Raw genomic sequence first — 21,527 nt, forward strand, 5'->3', positions numbered from 1 at the left:
CGAGATGTATATCCAATAACATCCTTAATCGTCTCCATTTCCACCGTAACAGCATATGTGGATCTGCACGCTCTGCATAGCTGGCTGCAAGTGATCAGAATTGATTGCCTGGGAAACGATGGGAACTTTAAGGGTTAACTTATAGACTACCTGGAAAACACATTCGGGTTCTTTTGCAATAACATGCCAAACTTAATGACCATCATATAATGGTTGCACGATCTGAGATCTGGAAAACCTAGACACATTCAATTGCTTTCTCTGATGAGGTCTGTACTTGTTTGGCATTACCAGAGATATCTCAATCCCTAAATAATTAACCTACAACCAATATGTATGAAATTGCCTCACTAAGCTCACTATCCAGGACTGTTTGCTGTTAAATTAGTAGAATAAATAATTTACACCAAAAAAGTGTGCACAAGATAGTGCCAATAAACCTGAGGGAACTTATTCATTATTTGCAAGAAAATTGGATGAAACAATTCCCCAAGTACAAGCCATTCTGTAGAGTAAAAGGTGTAGTGTTATTAGTATTACTGCAGCATGCAGGGAACAAATGAAATCTCGTGACTTCACTTCAGGCTATGCTCTCCTCATTAGCCTTTTCTCCAGAGCTATAAGTATGCCTCATATTCTGTACACACACGGTATACACACACATATACATGCATAGGAGACTGCATTTGCAGATGCACAGCATTTCTGAAGGAAAAAAAAAAAGCATAGATTTATATTTGCTCGTTACCAACTGAATAAGGACCAGAGGAATAACGCGTGGTACTGAAATGGCAGCAGTGTGTCAGCTTGGAAATTTGCAAGTCGCCTTTTGCAGAGGCAAAGGTTACTATCACTAACCCTAATAACTCGAGAAATTCATTTGCAAATTTGCAATTCATGGGATTGTTATCGTTTGAAGATCATCCTAAAATGAAGCATGATAAACTTTTTCCCTGCTCTGAATGGCTGCCTGTATGCTTGCTCCTGCACACCAATCAGCCAGCCTGCACTGATGTTGCTGGGAAAAACACCAGTGACTCTTGACAAAACTTCAGAAACATTTTTTAAATAGTTTCTCTAAGTGCACTTTCAGATTCACATCCACATTCATTACTAAAACCTCCTATTTAGAAAAAAAAATAAGTAAACACAATTCCCTGAAAACCATTCAGCACAGAAACGAGCACTGAGGCCAAAGTGAAGTTGACGGCTCTGGCTGGGCCCATCCCCAGCTGGGCTCCTGTACTCACAACGCCTGCAGCAGGGAGGCCTGCCCTTCCCTTCACAGCTCTGAGGAGGAGACACTCTGTCCATCACAGCTCAATCTTCCAGTGCACAGTACTGCTTCTTCATGTTCCCCAGCGGATACCCTGGTGCCTGGACGATACACTCAGCCTAGCCTAGAAGACCAGCTGCTCAGCAGTAAGAGCCACCTCCTTTTTGAGCCAGGCTCTTCCCACAAAGAGAGACGTCCTCTGTCATGCATTCTTACTGCAGCCTCGTGAGAGCCCTGGTCAGATTCACCACAGGAAGGTAGAGCAGAACTCACAGAATCCTGCATCCAGCCCCTCGGTTGAGTCTAATTCAAATGCTAGCTCTCAGCCTCCTTTGTGGTGGGATTCTGACTTTTATTCTTTGATCACAAAAAACTGTAGGACCTGTTTCCAGAACTTGCTTTGTATTCATGCTGGAAACACAACTGCCTATTTTATGGAAAAACAACACCAAAATCAAGAAGAAGAAAACAACAACAGCAACAACAAGTTATTTCTTCCTTGATTGTGAATCACACAGCTGCATGATCTGAGTTGCAATTCTTCCTACAATCTATCATATTTAATACAGAAACAAAGCAGAGATGTGAATACCAGCTTACCTGCTCTAATAGAAAACAATGCTAGGGATTACCAATTTCCCTCATTTTAATCCCAAAAGAACAATGACAACAAAGAAGGGTTAGCCCTGTAGAGTAAGAGGTGTCCCAATGTCATCGTTGCATGCAAGGATCAGATAAGCACCTGGCTTGTTCTGTCTGTGAAGACAGCTTTATCCAAATAAAGCATAGTGCATTTTATCATTCTTTAATGGAAAAGACCTGTCACTCTTTGAATATCATCATATGGTCGGTGGCCGGCAGATAATGGACTGTTAAGTGTCAAGGTGACTGGCTTTGAATGTGCACAAAACTAAAAATTATAGACCTGTCATTCCACAGGCAGGCCACAATTAGCTGTCTGTGCAACTTGAAATTTCCATTTTGCCAGCTGAATAATCAGTTGGAGACATTTTCTCAACATAGACGCATTTTTAGGCTCTCTGCACTCAGGATTTTATCTTTTTTTCTAAGGTTTTTCAAACAACTGCACGGTGCACTTAAGCAGATGGGGTTACAACAAACTGCGCAGTTATCGCCTCCCCAAACACACGCACAAAGACATGCACCAGCATTTTATAAGCAACACTTCTCACCTTCATTGCCTCCAGACACGCTCTACAATGTTTCTGCCATAGATACGGGGCTGTGGAACAGAAGCTACAGAAAATTCACAGCTTCAATGTTCACAGCTGTTTGTTTTGATTAACAATGTAATATTTTCATACATTTTGCTAGCCTGTTATGAGCTAATAGTGCAAGATGAGTTGCAAAAAAATGCTTAGAATTGTCACCTTCTAAAAGGAAACGTACTTCCTTCACGGAGACATTCTTCTGCATAGCTTTCTAACAGTGTTTAAGGTGGTTGGGGCAGAGACCTTATTTTGTACTGCTAAAAACAGACCAGCAAATACAGCGATACATCAATACTGACTCCTACACTGGGCTTTGAAACTAAACAACTAACACAATCAGAATAGTTCGGAGTCACACAATGTATATTAGCATATGCAGCGTAACACTTTTTGTCCTGGACAAGTAGATATTGCTTGCTTTCTTATGGGCAGACTGCATTTGAGAAAGAAATTACTTAATGATGTGTCTGAATATGAGATAGGTTTACAAAACGGTGAGCTTGCTAAGCTTGTGGGTTATAAATGCAACATATCGAATGAGTGATGCCTCAATGTATTTCTGACCTGAAAAAGTCCTTTAAAGATCTATCTGCAACTGCAGAGAGTTATTCCATCTTTCCTTTTTTTTCTTTTTACTTTTTAATGAGCTCAGCCTGATTTCTACCACATGATGGGTGGAATTCCTACCATCTGATGTGGAAATACTACGCACAGGTTCTGTCCAAAGCCATTTACAACAAAAGAAAAGACATCTGGGATCTTCACTGGACTTTGAATTAGGCTGCAATATGTAGCCTTGCATTTTTACAGTCCTCCAGTCACTGACAGAGCCCTCGCATGCAGTCCTGGGAGGCATGCAGGGATAGTTCAGTAACCTAAGAAGGGTTGTTGAGCAAAGTCTACAACTAAGTCCTACTTCCACAGCATGTGGGCTTTTAGTGACAACTGGCTCAAGTGAGAGCAGCTTGAGGAGTGCTTGCCTTCTGTCATAGACCCATGCTCTTTTTCCCTCCCATAGCACAATTTGTTTTTCTCACATTTGTTTTATTTGAGTGCTCCCCTAACACCTCCCTGACAACGACTTTTTAGAGCAGGTATTCAAATGGACTGATTTACAGAAAGACAGAGAAGTGTCTGTACGTACAAAGCTGAGGATGTGGCAAATCCCTGTGAGTGCAGGAGCAGGAGGCAGGAAGGACAGCAGGGAACGTTCTTAAATTCGCACTGCAGATCTGCATTGTTAGCCTGAATTTCCTCCCCGCTTTCTCTTCTCTTCCCATCCATAAATAGAAGTTTGGGCCATTAGAGAATTCAATTGGTTCCAGATGGGCCCTTTACCCAGCTCTTCTAATAAAAACATTTTCCTGTTAAACAACCTGTGTCACGTGGAATAGACGAAGTTCATCTTCAGTAAACCACCACCACCACCAACGCCTGGAAAGACAAATCTAAAGCATAAGGATCCATAGCTCAAATACTAGCGGGTACTGCAGCAGTCATTCATCTCATACTTAGGCAGTGGTAATTATAAAAGCAATGCTGTATTAGACATGCGCTACAAGTTTCTAACAAAATTTACAAAGAATTATATCTGACTTTTTTTAAAGGTGGTGTTTCACTTGTTTTCTACTAAATTCTTCAGAAAAAAAATAATCACAACACCAGTCAGTCTGGCTCCTCAATGGCCTCTTTCACGGGCAACTACCAGGTCTTACTTTACTTCTGTTTTATAATACATAAATGAGGCGTCTAGTTTTACTTGAACAGAAATCAGCAAGAATAATTTCTAAGTTTTCTCCTCATCTCACGTCCAATCCTAATGCCCATTAGCACAGAACCTTTAGGGCTCTAGATTAACGTCTAAGGGAGGTGAAAAAAGCCGGTGGCAGTCCGACACTCAGCAGCAGGTCGCTCCCGAAGCAACCATCCATCCTGCCTCCTCCAGGCGCTGCTCCACCCCACGTGTCTTGGCTGGCACCGACAAAACCAAATGCTCCTTGCCCTTGAGCCCACTCGCCCCCCAGCACACGAGCTTCGTTCTGCAGCTGAGACAATCAAAAATAGGGTGGTTTTGTCCATTCTACTTCTACTTTAGAGGTCAGCTGAGTGCTTTTCCCTCCCTGTTTCCGGAGGGACCTGCTCTGCAGCTCAGCGTGCATTTGACCTCTAGGTTCTCCACTTCAGAAGATGGAAGAGCTCCCGAGCCGCAGCTCAGAGGCCACCAGACGCCTCGGGCCGTACCAGCGGCCCGCACTCTCCCCTGTACGCCCCTCGGAGAAGTTTGGAATCAAGATAAAGCCACGCCTGCGCCTTTGCTTTGCAGTATCTCCCCAGCTACGGAGCCCGCTCTGCCGCCAGATCGCTCGGCGGAGCCAGCCAAGGCGGAGGGTCGGCACGCCGGTTTCCGAGAAGTCTCCCCGACTCGCCAAGCACCGCCGATCCCGGAGGACGCTCGTGGCACGCCGCCGGACAGCGGGCGGCCGCGCACCGCGGGCCGAGCAGCGCCGCGCACCCGAAGCGGGCCGGGGAACCGGGCAGCCGCCTGGCGCGGAGGGGCCGGGGCCGCCAATGGGCTGCGGCTCGGCAAGGTCACCGCGCGGGGCCGGGCGCCCATTGGCTGCGCAGCTTGAGCGCTGTGCGAGAGGCGCGGAGCAGGGGGTGGTCTGCCGTCAGACGGGAGAGGTCCGGGAGAAGGTAATTAAATCCTGTCAGAGGCAATTATCGGTTCCAGGGCCGTGACTCTGGCACTGAATGCAGATGATCTGAAGCTCTATTCTTGTAGAAATTCAAGAGGGCTTCTGGCACGGATCAGCGAGACATAAAGGAAGCAGCAGGCGTTTTGCAAACAATGCCCGTCTGTATGTCGAAGCTTTTTGCACATCTTTTTTCCTCCCTGGTCTCGGAGTTTGGTTACCGCTGATCAAAAATATTTCTTGCTCCTCACATTCTCATTAATTTAATAGATAAGATTTACTTAGGCTTTATAGGCAGACTGAGTACATCAGAGACGTGCTGTTCCAGAACAGTGCCTGCTTCAAACGCCTTTCAGCAGGACACAACAGCTTTAGACAATAGGAACATACCAAATTATTCATGTTTTTCCAGAGACAAAACAAAACAACCCCAAAAACGAGAGGCCTGCTAAATCCTACGGATGCCAGAAGGAAATAGACATGACTCCTAACGCTGTGTAACGATGCCAACAAGAGCATCAGAAGGGCCTCACATGTTAAAAAAGGCATCTTTACAGTAGGCACCTCACTGATAAGAGCTGATACAAGCAAAGGGTTGTTTACAACTAAAATCACAAAGTCCAGGATATTATTTACTCAATATCCTCTGTGTTTTGTTCTAATGTGGCACACTGCAGCAGCAGGGCACAAGCTGGGAAGCGCAGCCCGCAGCCACTGCAGGATCCCTATGCTGGGCATGGGCTTCCTTTCTCCGCACTGTCCTGGGTTTGTTTCCAGTCTCAAAATACTCAGCATTCATTAAATGTTATGGTTTCAGTACAATTCTCATTTCAATGAGCTCCAGTTTGCTGATCCCGTCTGCATAAACCACAGTTTCAACATTCATTTCTCCAGTGAAAAGCGAGATTTTACTCAGACTAGCATCTGCGAAGGAAAGCAGTGCCATCCTTAGATTGCAAACATCACTTTATAGCATTAATGGCAAAAGAGCAGGCATCAGATAATATCTCCTGCTTTACAGTATCCTCTGTCAGGGAGCAGTGATAACAGACCCTCATCACCTCACTGTACATTCCCAGCTGTACCAACATAAAAATATATGCATTTTTCTGGGCCACTTTATAGAAGCTTTAGAGCATTGGAGAGAAGCTCAGAAAATGACTGATGGTCTATACCGAATTGTACAGTGTCATTTGGAGAACAAGTTTTCTTACAGAAGCTCATTTGTGCCATCATTATTGCATACTCCAGTAATAAAGGCACATCCAAAACAAATGGCTAAGATAGCTCCCTTCACTATAGCTGTCAAAGCTGACTTTGGGATTTTATACATTTCTTTTGAAGTCGATATGATGTGATTATGCAAATGCTTGGCCATTAGAAGATCAGCACAATGCCTCAGATTTGTATCTGTATTTTAAAACATGCTCATTCATCATTTGACTCTCATATATATCATACATAGATCTATCTAGGTGGGAAGAGAGGGAGAAAGAGAGGATGCATTTCTGTGTATGCCTTCATACCTGACCACTGCGTGCTTTAACCTTCTGAAGGCCACTGAGCAGTGACTGGAAGAAGTACATTAGTCATTCTTTACACCACAGCAGTTGATTTTTGATTCCAGCGCATGGCACGTGAATAGTTCATATCTGTATAAAATTGAATCTTGATCATCGTAGTAAACCCAAAAGTCTGCTTCAGATGCAAGAAGTGTTTTGCTTCATGGACATTCTACTACATTCATTTAAAATCTACCTCTTCATTACAGGGAGCTTTCAGCAAGCATGATTATAAAGCTGGAAAAAAACAGGAAAACTGAGTTTTAAGTTGATTACAAGTAAATACTTCTTCAGCTTTCCTGTGGTATTTGTTTCCTTAATAGCAATATTCTTTGAAACATAAAATCAGAAAAGGTCAATAGAATAGCTGATTCTACCAACTATGCAGAGTGAGATTCTTTAGACACCCACAGTCATCACATTACATACGTAAATTTCAAGGAGCCAATATCCAATTTTCTGTGGTTTCTTTCTTCCCACACATGTCACACTTCAAATTCGTTTTGACAACTAAACAATGTTTCCTTTATTTCATTATAATTCCCTTACCTAGAGTCAAAGCTTCATGACAATTTCATAGAAAGAAACGTGAAAAGACTTTCTGGAAGATAGATTCCTTATTTTAAAGATTTCTCACAAAGATATGTTGGTAAACAATGCAGCTGCATGGCTTGTTGAAGGCAGTACCTAGCTCCTACCCAACCTCACTCACAAATCCCGTTAGACATCCAATTCTTATTACTATTATCATTCTATCTCTGTTTTAAGAAACCATACACCTTGTTTCTGTGTATTTTTTTTCTTGGAGCTGTGTTAATATTCTACCAGCATCATATACACTCTTAGTTTACTAAATGCTATGTAAAAAATCAGTTGCTGCTTGTGTAAGATATATTAACTCATAAATGGAATTTCTTTCACTGTTAAATCACATATACTTCAGAACAGGAATGCAGCCACCAGTTGTTAATGCGAACAACAAAGTGCATTAATTATTCACCAGCTGACTATCAGCCAGTGATAGCACAGAAACAGGAAGCTCACTAGAAGGAAACTGCAAAAAGGAACTGGCAACTGCCTTTTAATTCTAGGCGTGATGAGAAAAGCAGCCCAAGTCCCAGCATGACTCAGGAGTTACAGAATCACCTCGCTGTGTTTCCCACGAAGGATGCCCCACCATTCACTGACCAGGAAAGCCCAAGGGCCCTTCAGCCATTACCCTCCAACTCAGATGTCCACTCCATTAGGGGGTGTCTAGCAGGCATCTCCATAACCTGAACAGACGCAGGGAACTCAGGCCTACTCTTAGAGAAGGAAATGTGGATTTTCACTCGTCCCTCGGTGCTGTACAAAGAAGGCTAGAACTGGCCAGATATCTTCTGACCTCTGTTGATATAGCAAGACTGCTAAGAGATAGAAAGCAGGTATAAAAATGTCAATCTAGCGAGTGAGACATCAAGAGAACAGCCTTAACAATCTCAGCTGATAAACCCCTGCTTTTACGACAGGCAGAAACAACATTGTTGGTGCTTCCTCAGTGCCATGCTGTCCTGCTCACCATGTGGGAAGATCACATAATGAATCTCAAACCCAGGAGAGGAAGGAACCTTCTAAATCAAAATTAATTGCCTGCTCTCATAATCACTTCATCATAGAATCTGGTTTATATATGTTAATTGTACTTCATCTTAGAAGTACCTTGGCGTTTTCCTCCCACTTTAACTACCAGGCAGAACTTCTGGCATCTCCTTCCTCCGATCCTTGAGCAATCATCTGATTTCCAGCCCAAGTGTATGCATATGAAGGTGAATTGTTCTCGTGCCAATATTTTCCTTTCTATGAAGTAGATATTTTGTCTGTTGTTTCCTTCTTTAACACACTTGCGAAGAGCAAGCAAGCTACCTTTCTGCTTCACTTTGCTAGGCTAAACAAATGAAGCTATTTCATTGTGCTCTCTGCAGAGAGGTACTCCATCCCATCACTAATCCTTGGAGCCTTTTCTTACACCATTTCCAGCTGGAACTATATACTGACACAGAGACAAGAACAGCATGCAGTAATTTAAATGACATGTAGCATTGTCACATTGTGACCTTAGCAGTTTGCTCTCCCTTCTGGGAATACTTCTCCAGGTGCATGTAACCATTGCTTTTTTCAACCCACGTCACAGTGTAACTCACCCTAATCCTGTAACATGCTAATATATTTGAGTTCTCTGTGCTGTCATTTCCAATTGATTAGGTTGGATTTGTAAAAGAAATTCTTACTAGTTTTTGAAAGTACATCATCATCCTCTGCAGTATTCAATGCCACCTTCCATTATCCTCAGTCACAAAATTCTTCCTTTATGAAGTTCATTTATGCTAAGAACAACGACTTCATAATTCTGGGCTTTGCAATAATTTAATTATATTGTACCTGCTTTTTATTGCTGTTATTAAATAACAGTGATTCCAAGGCTGGCCAAGCTTGGAATCCAAGCTCCTCCCAGTCTAATTTTTCTCCTGGTAGAGCACGGTTTAAAAAATTCTTCAACCACCTGACATATTTTCCTCTTCTTTCTCTCTACCACAGCCTTCATAATTTTTCCCACAGGATCCATAGGAAATGGTTTACTGAAGTCAGTTTAAACAAAAATCCTATACATGGATAATATAATATATGAGAGGCAGATATGGTATAATTTACCTTTGGTAAATTCATTGTGTCTCTTTTATCCCATTTCATATCAATCTGCAGAGCTTTCTGTTTCATTGTTTTTAATGCCATCTTTTAACTTCTGTTTTAAAGCCCTGCATTCTGCTAAAGCTAGTACAAAAGACCCAGGACCGTTCTCACCTGCACTTTGAGAAGTGTATGCATATAAGAAGTTTCCTTTGAAGGACTGCCTATGTACCTAGTGCTTACCAAAAGCACACAACTCAATGTTACCATTTATTCATTCTGTAACACCTTGGTGAAGCCGTAACTGTCACACCCAGTTAGGATGGATCCAATTAGATCCTCCCACCAGTTTCTCAGTTTTTCACCCATTTTTTATGTGGGACATTAAAGCTTTCTACAGTGACACAATTCTCAATGTTCACTCAAACTATTTGGCAAAGTTCTTTACTCCCAACCCAAACCTGTACAAAACTTGCCCACATAGCTCACTGCTAACGCTTTCCCATTAGCTAACTGAGTGGTTTATTTCCAAACCACTTGTTTAAGCCACTCTATTCCTTTGCATTATTTCACAAACTCAATACCATAGAAAATAACTTAGCACTTTAATTTCTGTCCTTCCTGCCTAAAACACGTTCTTCAACAGTTGTGTTTCAGACACCACTGCTCATCCAGCTTGCCTTTAGAATCCCTACAGCACCTGGTGTCCAGTCACTGCTAAGTGCATCTTCAGCATTGGGGTCCACAGCACTCCTCAGTCCATCAACACTTCAGATGTTCTCAAAGCATCTGCTAGTTTTCTAGCCAGATTAGACAGTTCTCTCACCAGCCCTGCTGCACAGCTGACTGCTGTTATTACCACCATTATGCCTTTCCTAATTAATGCTCATAACGAGGCTGCATGCCGACATGGGCTTTGTCATAAATTCTCCTGAAGTTTCATTTTCTTTTAATGATAGATTACTGCATTTTGCATCTCCTTAGTTTCCACTTAAAGAGCAAAAGTGTTTTACATGATCACCAGTAGTTCACAGAATCACAGAATCACAGAATCACCCGGGTTGGAAGGGACCTCAAGGATCATGTAGTTCCAACCCCCCTGCCTAGCAGGGCCACCTAGATATCTATCTTAACACCCTCAGGTAAGTTGCCATAGTTGTCAGAGATTTTCTTTATATAATTTTCTTTTATAAAAAAAGAACTTACTGTCACTGTCGAGCTTGAAAAGCAAGTGACAGTCTGGCTGCTGAGGGTCAGCTGGGAGCCTGGGCGTTGAGTAATGCAGCCAATCCCCACTGGTGGCTCTGGGATCAAGATTTCATTCCTGCTGGTGATATATTCAAGCAGTAGAGCCACTGCAAGGTTCAGTGCTTGAGATCCAAGTACCGTTTAGTTGGCATCTGGTGGATCCTCACATTGTGTTCTTAAGTCCACCTTTGCAAATTCTCTTGGTATTTTAAATAATACTTGTACAGAAGTTCCTAGTAGTAGCTAATAGAAATGATTTGGGAAGAGATTGGATGAGAGAATATGATATAGGAAAAACTAATTCCTTTTCCTTGTGGACTTTGTACTAATTATTCTTCCCAGTGCAGACTTTAAAGGAGCAGAACTGAGGAGAAAATTTATGTCTGCTCCCCATTCGATCCTGGTTTATTACCACATGATAGAAGACCTTCGTTTTGAAGCAGTGTTTCTTCTTAGGAAGTAAAAGCAACAAAGTTACAGTAAAGGCTAAGGGCTGGAGTTGTTGAAGAAGTCTCATTTTTCTGTGATGTTTCATGACCCTTTTACCTTGCAGGACCCCATCAAACAACTCAGACTGTCAGGGGTGCGTTACACTGTGACTCTTACAGACACATTAGGAAAAAAAAAAGAAGTAAAGAAGGAAAGCTAATTGCAGGCTGCATGTCTTTCAGGAAACTATCTCTAGGTTAAAAAGAAAAGTCTGCTTTTGGGACAACTTCTGGAAATGAGTAAAGGTGTTAAAAGGAAATCTCGTTACAGAGACGTAGCCCTCTTGCCATTGAACTTCTCAAGCAAAATAATACGTTTGAAACCACCCAGGCTTAAGAGAGAAAATTCTGCAGCATCCACAGTCATGTTCTGTGACAGGTGTTCATCCTTATGTATGAAACTGCACAAAAGAAGAGGTTGGGAAAAGACATAGCCAGCTTCCTCCTTTGATCTGTTCTGCCACCTTCGTGAATCTACTCAAGTCTATATCAAAAAGGCTATCTGACAAAAGTTATGGTAACGTTTGGAAAGTGGTGTCATTAAATAAGAGAATTAAGAGTAATCAAAAGTTCTGCAAATTTCAAAGGTTCGTTTTAAATACTAACTGATGTTTTTATAAATAGGCTTCCATCTCTGTTGATTACAGCTTAGAAAGCTTTTGGCGTACAGAAACCATTTCACCCACTGCTCATATTCACTGCAGCTTAGCTTAGGAGAGCATGTCTGCAGGGAGAATTGAAAATGAGTGTGGTTGCCCTAAAACAAAATTAAGTAATACAAAAGGAATAGAGCTCTGGACTTAAAGCTTTCATCAGCTTAAAGTCTTACTTGTTAGGCAGTGATCAGAATGTAAGATTATTCCTTTCTCACCACAGTTAAAAAGATGCTCAAACTTGACTGTCAACAGAAGTCATACAAGAGCCATTTAAATGCAATTAGGAGCCAGAAACAACTGAGCAAAAGGAAAAAAAAAAAAAAAATCAAAACACCAAAGGGACCAAAACATTAGCCAAAGCCCTGCTAATTATAAGTCAGAGAGATTATACACTAAGATATGTCCCATCTGCAAGTCGTTTCAAGTCTTCCTACTCGTTTTGCATTTAATGTCAAGCTTCATGTTAGCTGTACAGCATCAAGATGCCACAGAGTGAGAACGCCATTGCAAGTCTGTAGCAAATAGAATATGCTGAGAAAACAAGGTTGCTGCCTCCCCAGAATATTCTGTGAGACAGCTTTGCTACCACCCCTTCCCAGGGAGTGTAAGAGATTATCTTGCCATCAGGTAGAGTTAGGTTCTGTAATGCATCCCTAAAATTGACTGTATTGCACTAGATGGCCAGAAGATTGCTTACTCTACCATAATTAGCACACAGAAATGTTATATCTCAGAAGAGTTTTGCGTTAGTCTGATGGTCACGGCCTACCACTGACATTTTTAGGGCACTGACTGGTTTTCTGACATTGTTATTCCACAGTGTCAGCATCCTACTGCAGGTATTAAATTTCTCTGGTAACGAAGAGATGTCTTGCTTATAAGATAAGGTCACATATGCAAAGAAATTGAGTATCTCAGATGATCTATTCCCAAATCTTTGAGAAAATCCCAAATGCAAATGCAAAGTTTTGAATCCCAAAACTTTGAGAAAAAACTGCATCCCAGGGAAATGACAGGATGTATATCTTTGGGTTTTATAATCCACCTCCCTTCCCAAGAGAAGAGGCAATAGCAGCTTGCACATCACTGGTACAGAGTAGTTACACCTGCACCAGAGCCAAAAGCATGAAGGAGGAAGTTGCATTAGTGCTGCTGCAGCAAGGTGTAGAAACATGGCAGAAAAGAGACCCATTTCTTTGGCAGGGTGTTTTTCATACTCATGGTGTTACAGTGCCGTTACGTCCTTGCGATTGCAGTAGTACCCATGTGGACAACAGCTCACACACAGCTTAGTCAATTAGAAGCTGTTTTATTTGGACAGAACACGTTAATATTGGCCAGGCCAGCATAAGGATAAGTCATCTTCTTACTTGTGTGAAACTGACCACGGTAAGGAGATTATATGAGCTTGGCAACGCGATAAGTCTCTGTGGGCTGAATAATTTCAGAGCCTTGGGAAGACTGAAAGCGTTTGTGCTGTTCTGAGTAGTGCAGAATGCAAAGATCTGCGAGCCAGAGCTGAGCATGCTACCTGCAGAACGAGGAGCAGAATAATCACATCCATGCAACGCTGTCTCACGGTTAATTACCCCGCTTGAAATTCACTGTAACCATTCGGAAGGAGGAAAAGCAACGCACGTTGCAAGGAATGGAAAATAAAAAATATGAAACAAATATACTGACAAAGAGCAGAACATCCACTCTGTCCATTCAGCAGCAATTCTATCTGAAAACTCCTCTTGCACCCTTGTTACTTTACATGATTTATTCGACTTTGTGAACAGAATAAAAGAGTTCTATGGCAGGCACCAAGATATTATTTTAGAAAGCCACGCACAAATGGCAGAATCAGCATCAGTGATTTGTGACTACCTCTGAAGAAATTAGAAATAATTGCAACCTTTCATTACAAAACCTGTCATTTGGTATCTGAAAGCAATTTGGTGTAAAACTAATCTTGACGACAGAGTCATTGCCAAACCTAATAATTTGCTGCATAAACTTTAAACCATATAATTGCTCAAGGTGCATGCGAGAATCTGCAACATTAACTGTTACTGCATCAAAACCCAATCACATGGCCTTTAATTCAACCAAGACTGTAAGGATCAGGCCTACATTTGTTGGGTGTTTTTCCCTCTTTGAACATAATACGGGTTAATATGAATTTAAATTTCATGTCAAAAATCCATCAGAGAAAGCTCTAACAGCATTTCCATTTTGCAGGCTTATTTTGGGCTACTCACAAGAAACACACCAAATTCACAAGCATTGCTCTGACTGCATTTCAGGTTTTGGCAAACAGACACCAACTGCATTCAGTAAGGCATCAACAACAAAAAACCTAACTAGACAAAGTTTAAAATCCATTACTATTTATCACCAATCCCCTCAAAGCCGACGGGTTTTTCAACATGCAGAAGGCAGACAAGCAGACCAAGCACCCGTGCCACAGCACACGTACCAGCCGTGCCTGGTTTGTTCAGCCCTTCATTTCTCAGCAGCTGCCTAGTTAGAACAGCCTGCTGTAAGAGAGACCAACCTCTTTTATTTTCTTTTTCCTCTAGAAGAGTTCCTGCCTCATTTGCAACTAAATGAAACTTTTTTAAAATCCATTCTGTAAAGATTGTTTTATATCATAAAATACCACAGGTCTGGCCCTGCACCAGTTTATTGCAAACTGCATGCATGTAGCACGTGCCACTACTGTCTGTCACAGAATTGATTTCAAAGCTCCACTTGCAGCCTACTGTCATTATAAAATAATTATCATATGCATGAATTTGTAAGATGCGTATATGTGGGCACCCTTTTATCTTCGTTTTGATTCAAGGATTTGGAGAGCAAGATAAAGAGGCAAGGAATTTAAGATGCTCCCACGACATGTGAAAATAAAGTTCAAGCTGTAGCACAGAGCAAAGCGTTATTGGAAGGGAGAAAAGAATTCTGTCCTTTCAACAACCATGTGTTGAAAGCTGCCCAAATGGTGAGAGGTATTTCAGAAAGTTTATTTTAGGTAAAAGAAAGCTTTTCAAGGAAGTGGTAACATGGGTTTACACGTTACAAGAGGTTGCTTTCCAAAGAAAAGCAGAATCGTTTTCCTTCTGCATGTCTCTCCAAGGAATTCTTTTCTAGGAAAAAGGTACAAGGAAATGCCACCCAATGGGCAGCACATCCACATGTGTGTGTGTGAATTTAAATTCCTAGGAAAACACAAAGCTGCAAACTTGTTTCCCTAAACCATAAAATCACTAAATGGAAAATAATAATAATAAAACCAAGAAAAAAAACCCTCTCCTTAAAAAAATTTCCCAGCACACATTCGCACACAAAAGCATAAAGATTCCTTACAACACTGTTTATTCCTCTACTTTTCAAAAGGCCTTAGAAGATGAAACGTTAAAATTCATTCTCTCTGTTTTACCCTAAGTCAAGTAGCTGCATCTTAAGCACTAAATATGTGCTGTGAACTTAAGTGATCTCAGAAGCTAACCACACTTATTCCTCGTTTTCTCCACCTGTCTTGGGCACAGCTCCGCAGAAACCCGAAGCCAGGCACGCAAACCTACAGTGGAGCCTTTTGTACTGCACAATGCACTCCTCCTCCAGCCTTCAAGCTACTGGCTCTGAAAGAGACTGCCCTCTGAAAGGGTGCTAAGTAACTCACACACAGCGCATGTAATCAGTTGAGTGCTTACAAGAGTGACACAGCCCGTTCCATTCTGAATGAATATGAGTCAGCCTCATGTCTAAATATGCTCAAACCTACGTCTGGTCGGTTGATAACCGTCATTTCTGCTTGAACCCTTTGCTGGGGATGAAGAGGAGGGGAGAGGAGTTACCATAGAAAATGTCTGCTTAGGTAGCAACGAAGCCACGAGTGAGGAAATTTACAAAGTATTTCTGAAGGAAAAATTGGAAATAATTGGAAAATTAATTTGACTAACAGAGCTATAGCAACTACCATTAAGGACTAAGTCCCTGGAGGAAAAAGGAGTAATTTTTTACATACTGAAGGTATCTCTAGTTTCAACTAACAGATGGAAGGGATATAATTTCTCTTCAGCATTTCCAGTGCAAGCAACCTGTACACACAGCCAGGCATCCACATCACCGCAAAGTTATCCCAGCTAGTCCAAACAAGTTCTTTTATTGATCTAAAGCAGTGAATGCTTGAGCCTGCGTGGAAAAACAACAAGGGGAAAAATCCACGTACGACAAAAACAAATTCATTTGTTTCAGTATTTGTTAAAGCTCATCAAAAGTCACTTCAATAAATTTCATGTGAAAGTGGAAGGCTTCAACCATTTTCCCCTTTATCAAATGGTCCAAGTATTCCAAGGTACAAATGGTGGAAGCAATAAAAATTACCAAAAAGCTCCAGTACATAATTCAGGTTTATCTCATTAAAGCTATACAAAGAAATTATTTTACCCCCTTAAAACAGCGTTGTGAATGTAATAGGCTCGGTGAGGAAGGTCTGGGTTATGGGAGTAGTAATAATAATATGGGTTATGGGAATAGTAATAAATAAGCTAGTGCTTCTCTATGAGAAAATAAGAATCATAGACTCATTTGAGTTGGAAGAGACCTTTAAAGGTCATCTAGCCCAGGTCTGCTGCAATGAACAGGGAGACCTACAGCTCGACCAGGTGCTCAGAGCCCCGTCCAGCCTGACCTGGAATGTCTCCAGGGACGGGGCTCCCACTTCCTGCTTGTGGTGGTGATGGATCAATCACTATTTGTGGCTTCACTGTGATTACAGATCAAATGCACACGACATCGTCACCAAGTATTGAAGAGATAAGCTTAAAAACCCAAGGTCATTAGAATAAAAATTAGTCATCCTCCTGTGCAATCCGGAACATATTACATATCAAAGATACATCAGAAAGTTTGGCTTCTATTCATCTTTACGGCTAGGAGAAGAGATTCTTGAAAACCCATCTGTAACTTTTGCCAGACGAAGCTAAATAAATGCACGGCCCTTGGGAGGTAAAGCAGTTAAAGCACACTGACTGGCCTCTGAGGAACTTTCTGACTCCCTTTCTGAATTGTGGAGAGACGGCACCGCTTGCACACGCAATGAAACAACCTCTTTCCCACCATTTAAAATGCTGCAAGTTTGCAGCAGAACAGCTGATATCACACGGCACGTAATGAGAAATGGGAGGTATCTGACAGAATGATCAGCACGACCTGCTGCTATCTTTACATTACCGTTTGCATTTACACAACTGCTTCACATGCACAGCTCTAATCTTGCCCTCTTGCAGATGAAAGGCTCATGTTTTTTACTGACAGACATTGGTTTCCACCACCTTCACTTAGTGCCACACACATCGTGTTTTGTTTTCTGTCACTCAATTTCAATTTTTGAGTATCGTTCCCTTCCTAAAATAACACCTTATTGCACTCCATCCCAAAACTAAGCTTCTGTTGTTTTACAAATATGGTGTTGTATCCAACTCTGTATACAGCCAATGACAGCTTAATAATTCCTTTTCTGAAACAAAATCCTTTATTTAACCATATTTTTAAACTTCATCTTACACGCATTTTGCAATTACACATAAAATCAAAAAGAATCTTTACAGGGAAAAGGTAGTAAAATCCAGACGGAATTTTCCCATTTCTTTTCAACTTGGCAAAGATTAGCAATCAACTTCCAGATTTAATTAGATTTTCCCTGTCCCTTCGTGTGGAATTTAAGCATGCTGTTTGTGTTAAATTGGTATCAGTGGACTCTGGCTCTCTAGACTCCAGAGCAGGATGACTATTTGCTAGCGCATGTAACAACAGCTTGATTTTAAGCAAAGCTCCCTTTCATGCTCCTGAAGATTAAAAATGGTTAACAGGTTTTGGATGGTCAATCACAGTAAGATGAATTTTACTTCAGTCAGGACTGGCATGTGTGCACAGTGCAGTTCAGTGTACGAAATCTAAGTTCTTTTTCACCCTAAACAATATAACTACTCCACTAACTCTTGTCACTGTGTAAATCTTTTCATTTCATTGTATAATTTTTTCTTTTCATTGCATAAACTTTGAAATATCACATCAAATATTTCTTCACTGTTACTAATCACGGAGAACATAAATTCAGGGAAGGATTGTGCAAAGGCATGACAAAATGGAGATACCTGCAAAGATGAAGGTGGTCTCTTGTATTCCAAAATTGCAGCAGTTCCTTCCCTGCAATGGTTCTGTTTCACAGATGAACTTCAGTTGCCAGTGCTAGCAGAAACAGGCTTCAAAGTTTTTACAGAACTTCAGAACCTAAAAAAAAAAAAAAAGAGAGAAGAAAACACATTTCTCTTGCATCTGGGTAAGATTATATTTGCATCACTTAAGATTCCGGTGGAAAAAAAGCACACAGAAACCAAAAGTTCAGTTAGTAAAAGCAGCCTCAAATTATCTGTTACACAAATATTGAAGTTATTCAACCTAAACTCCTGGCAGTCCACTATAATTGCTTCTTTTATATCTGGCATTGCGCTCCAACTGCTGAATTCCTTAGCTTCCAAGAGCAGACTTACAGAGATGCTGTGCTGTTTGATTTGGCACTATTCATAGGCCTTGGCAGATGATCAAATAGAGGGCACAGAAGAGCAGGAAAAGCCTTAAGAAACTGTCTGGGCTGCTGTCGTTACTGCCTCCATAGAGAGAAAACTTACTGGTAAGCACAAAGTAGCTGTTTGCATTCCTCCAGTTTTAATTTATACTGTTTCTATTATCTATCTGGACAAAAGAAAGATCAGCATTTCTTCAACAGGGAGCAACTGGCATCTAGCTTAAAGTTGCATCTGTTCACAACTGGTAGAAAATTTATTTTTTCCTTTTTGCAATATTCTGGAATACATGACTCACTAATGTTACGTAGTAACTGAAAACTCAAGGCAAAACTGTTACCAAAAAGGCAGCAGGAAGGAAAGTGGACTTCGAAACAAAACAAAAACAACAAAGCAATTTATGAAACGCATGAAAAGATTAAAACTGCAAATTTAAAACATTACTGCTATAAATATCCAAGGGACATAAAACTGCATTTCTGCATCAGCCGTAGCTACAGAGCAGCATTCTGAACTTCAAGAGGAGCCAGTAACAACTTGGAGAGTCCTGAAAAGCCGCCAAGAAATCTCTGCTGACAGAGGATACCTGGGGGCTGGGGGAGGATGTCCAAGTAAACCAGAGGCAGGAGCAAACAATCCCACGAACCTCCCCTGTGACTGGAAATTCACGGAAAAGCAGTGCATGTAAACAGGAATCACCAAATACTGATGCAATCACAGAGGTTTTCCCACGCAGCTTTCCATCCCCCTAAGCTCAGGCTCTCTGGTGACAGCAGAGCCACTTGCCCGCAGCCTGGCTCTCCTGTGCCTTGCAGCACTGAGCCAAGTCGCAGCCACATCTGCCTCTCCACTGCCAACAGGAACTCTGCCGAACATGCACGGCCTTAAGATGCCTCCACTGCTGCTGAGCAGAGATCCAGCAGGAGCTGGGAGGAGAAGGAAGGCTGGAGACTCCAAGGGAACGAACGCCTCAAGCGCTTTAACTCCTATTCAGATTTCTGCTTGGAGCGCTGCCAGGTTACCAGGGAAGCAAGTCACACAGAGCAGCTGCTGCCCAGTCATGATCTCCTCTCTCCTCAGCCTTCCTCCACGTGCCACCAGATCTGAGGCCACAAGCTGGGGCTCCTTAGGGCCCCCACAGCACAATGAGTCACAGCTCTTTCTTTGGCGACAGCTTTGGCTGTGTTTCCCCTCCACTCCGCACTGCAATTGGAAAAAAACACATTGTGCCTGGGACTGCTGGGTGACGCTGTGCGCTGCCCCTAGGGGAACAGGCAGGGGGGCTGAAACCCCAAATGAGCTTTTTGGGTTGTGCAAAATACGCGCAGGTTCTGTGAGCTCAATGTTTATCCCCCTCTCACTCCCCCCTCCCCAGGGTCCAACCATAGAGCTCTGCATCAGCTTTGGGCACGTGGAATTACACTTCTCACAGAGCCATCTCACCGTCCTCATTGTGCAGGATTTGCAGACTACTTCCCCCTTCCTCCCCACATGCCACCCTTGTCGTGTCCTGTCTGGGGACAGACCTTCTACCTTAGCCAGCACAAACACACAAACGGAGCATCTTCATCTCTGTGTGCCGTGACTGTGATGGTGTTTCTGGTTAACCGTGTGATCAGATTTGCCACATTACACAAACTGGAGTGAAAATTCCTCAAGTCAGATGCTTTGCCTCATGGCCCTTCTAAATTAGAAGTGCAAGCCTGAAGGTTCTACTGCTAAAAACTCGGCTGCATGTGTACCTGTACAGGTGCGTTAAAGTTCTGTTTCTAACAATTCTATTATTATTATCATTTATTTATTTATTTTAAAGTGCACGAATGTTTTAATATACTGCTTTGATGGATATTCTCGTGACAGTTCAAATAAAGAATCTGTTTGCAGTATGCAGCTTTTTACTTATTTCCTTCAGCCTCTCAGAGTACACTTAGTGGTTTCACTGCTCTCAAATAAAATGACCAAAGTGAGCAGCATCCAGGAGCAGTGTATGTCTCTACACTCACTGTGGACAGAAAAAAAATCATTTAGTGGCCAAATTCCAGTTACAGTTATGGTCCCTTAACGAAATTACACCTTAATGAAATTGACCTACTTATACATTAAGACTGCTGTACCTAAAATATAACACAGATGGAAACATATTCTTTGTCATTTTATCTGCAATTTGTGATATTGATTTTAACCTCAGATCAGACCTTGATCTAACTAAGTGCACCGTGAATCCAAAAGTGCTGACCTCCAGACCAAGCAGTTCACCACTACGAGCACCAGCAGAGCGCTGTATGAGGGATGCAATCCCATCTCAGTTCACGTTGGTTCAAAGAGTAATTCTGCAGCATGCAACCTGCTTGGCCTGAAAGCTGCCCAAGAGTGCTCGGTAATACAGAGCAATGCCTCCTCCTTCTCTAGATCCAGAGGGTATTGTGAAATCAAAAATTAGGGGGAAAAAAATGACAGAAGTTGGGCTGCTAGTTTGCAAACTAACTAACAAACAAATCAAACAGCTTTACAGCAATGGAAGTTATAAGGCTAGAGTATCTTCATTAAAACATACTGAAGCACTCCACCTCCTAATCACAAGGTCTTCTTGCTCTGATTTAGACATCCTTGACAGATTTATTCATTGCACCGTGTAAGCATAGGAAGTCTCATAGATTTCTAATATTCTAAAATTTTCTCTGTACAAATTCACTTATACTAAGTAAATCCTAGCCCTCTGATGGGTATTAAGGTACCTAGTAAACCCAGAAGGAAACAGGCACCTAAATGCTCCAGCTAACTGAAGGTAACGCTGTCTCACTGCCTCAGAGAAGGTCTGGGAGAAGGAAGCACTGAAAAGACTGCATTACCAAACGAGACAAGACCACCTAAATAATGGCGATGAGCCTCAGGGACCAGTGGAACATGGGCACAGGTAAGCCCAGGCACTGTTGTGGGCTTGCTAGTTGTAGTGAAAGCCATTTTTTAAAGTAACTTATTGCCAGCAACAGGATTTTATAAAAAGCATCTGCGATTCCAGCTCTCCTATAGGCAGAGGAGGCAGATTCTTTAATTCTCCTTTATGCCTTGAAGAAGATTTCCATGAGGAACTACTAGAGTTTCTGTAACTGAAATATCCCCCCTTTATAGAGTTGAC

The 21,527-nt window shown here is 41.9% G+C and overlaps 1 protein-coding gene across 1 annotated transcript in view; it reads right to left on the bottom strand.

The window, feature by feature from the left end:
- Positions 1-21,527, bottom strand: part of MPPED2 (metallophosphoesterase domain containing 2) — a 173,150-nt gene that overhangs the window by 106,225 nt on the left and 45,398 nt on the right. Inside the window, exon 2 of the mRNA XM_052692483.1 lies at positions 17,963-18,098. The gene's annotated coding sequence lies outside the window, so the exon portion shown is untranslated. The remainder of the gene's footprint in view (positions 1-17,962; positions 18,099-21,527) is intronic.

This window comes from Tympanuchus pallidicinctus, unplaced genomic scaffold (genome assembly GCF_026119805.1).
Source record: "Tympanuchus pallidicinctus isolate F22 unplaced genomic scaffold, pur_lepc_1.0 scaffold3, whole genome shotgun sequence".
Taxonomy (NCBI): Eukaryota; Metazoa; Chordata; class Aves; order Galliformes; family Phasianidae; genus Tympanuchus; species Tympanuchus pallidicinctus.